This window comes from Anneissia japonica, unplaced genomic scaffold (genome assembly GCF_011630105.1).
Source record: "Anneissia japonica isolate Jap-2015-1 unplaced genomic scaffold, ASM1163010v1 scaffold74663_len899_cov113, whole genome shotgun sequence".
In the NCBI taxonomy this organism is placed as follows: Eukaryota; Metazoa; Echinodermata; class Crinoidea; order Comatulida; family Comatulidae; genus Anneissia; species Anneissia japonica.
The window spans coordinates 1-211 of record NW_022741046.1 but is presented as its reverse complement, the minus strand read 5'-3'; the positions used below and the strand labels follow the sequence as shown (position 1 = coordinate 211).

At 41.7% G+C, this 211-nt stretch overlaps 1 pseudogene; it reads left to right on the top strand.

Annotated features, from left to right (window-relative positions):
• LOC117118555 lies at positions 1-163 on the top strand (annotated as a pseudogene).
• Positions 164-211: the final 48 nt, after the last annotated feature.

Below are 211 nucleotides of genomic sequence, written 5' to 3'. Positions count from 1 at the left end.
TGTGTAGTATCTGTTCTTTTCAGCTTAATATCTGAAACGCTGCTCATTGAGTAGCTTCTATATTAAACTGATTTTTGAAATTAGGCCATGGAGTAGGAGCTTGCTCCGTCCTGGCCACGGGTTGGCCTGGTATTGCAGTACCTCCTGGATCGGCCCATCCTCTTCACTGAGGGAAATATTAAAAGAAAAACAGAATCGACATAATACTAAT